This window comes from Peromyscus eremicus, chromosome 10 (genome assembly GCF_949786415.1).
Source record: "Peromyscus eremicus chromosome 10, PerEre_H2_v1, whole genome shotgun sequence".
Taxonomy (NCBI): domain Eukaryota; kingdom Metazoa; phylum Chordata; class Mammalia; order Rodentia; family Cricetidae; genus Peromyscus; species Peromyscus eremicus.
The window spans coordinates 30,275,727-30,277,270 of NC_081426.1; positions in this window are offsets into that span (position 1 = coordinate 30,275,727).

The window sequence follows — 1,544 nt, forward strand, 5'->3', positions numbered from 1 at the left end:
ACCTCCTCACTCACGAGGTGTCATGTCATATTTGATTCCTGGGACACCTGGGAAAATAAATGGTGACACACTATAACTTGTAAAAGGACAAAATGTGTTCAAGCATGCTTGGTTTCAGAGGCACGGGCAGGGGGTGTGTTCATGGTGCAGGACAGGCCACCTGGGAGGGACTCCTGCCCCATCCAGAGGTGGCCATGAGGGCTGGAGCCCTGGTTTGGTTAGCTAACAGGTGGTATCTGCCTACCAGGACGAGGGGGCTGACGGCTGCTTTGGGGTAAAGGTCCAAAAGGGCCCCCAATGTGTCCCCTGATGTCAGGGCATGCTTTCTAGAGAAGGTGCCCAGGCTCAGTCTTGAAAGGTGGAAGGTCTCATCAGCAAAACAGGGAAAGGCACCCCAGGCAGATGGAACAGGGCCGCAGGATGCCGAGGCTGCGAAAGGCCTCATATATTCTGAGAGCTTTGGTGTCTGAAATGGCTGAGCACGGGGCTGGGGAAAAGGCTGGAAGGAAAGAAAAGGCCAGGAGGACTCTCAGGGGAAGACCAATGGCATCCTGGGGTAAACGTGTCACACTCTCTAATCTTATACCAATAACTGTCCATTCTGGTGAGCATCGCTGTCTACCGCTTCTCAGGCAAGAAGCCCATGCATTCTGTTTGTTCCCATAGTGAGTCCTGGCAGTTCCACCTTCCAAGTATTGTCTGTGTCTCCCCCGGGCACTGCTGTCATTGGACAAGCCAAGGACAGTATGGTGGCAGTGTGATAAGGAACCCCGGGTGCAGGGACAAGCCTTTCTGTCTTAGAAACTGGGGTCACCACTCACTACTCTTCCCAAGAGCTCTGTTGTCACCCCACAGCCAAGAGCAAACTCTTCAACAGCAATCCAGTAGTGCCAAACGTCTAGCAGCCTTGAGCCATGGCTCCAGCCTCAGTGTCCCTGGTCATTCCTGCCCCTGCTGGGCAGCTGAATGTCACAACACAGCCCTGCTCCTCCTTCTCAGGTCCTCTCAGAAATGGCTCCCACATGGCTCTTTGCTGACTCAAAGTCTCCAGCCTGCCCCAGAATCCTCAAGTACCTTCCTCATACCCCGCTGTGTGTCCCTCAGTCTCGTGTGTGTGTGTGTGTGTGTGTGTGTGTGTGTGTGTGTGTGAATGTACAGGCATGTTTGATTGTGGAGACCAGAGGTTGACACTGGATGTTTTCCTTGGTTGCTCTCTACCTTACTATCTTTAAAAATTGTATTTGTTATTCTTCAGTTTCACACACACACACACACACACACACACACACACACACACACACACCCTGCAGCAGCCATTAACTGCCTCGAGCTACTTGGGGGGGGTGGAGCATTAAGAACACCTCCCCATCCATGCTAGAATGTTGATGGACTCAGACTTCTGTATGTGTCACCTAGCCATGAGCCTATGGGTGCAGTAGCCATGACATGTCCTGAATACAGACAGCATTTCTTAGCACTCCTCACCATCCTATGGCACCTACTTTCTTCCTGCTCTCTCCTCCACAATGTTCCCAGAGCCTTAG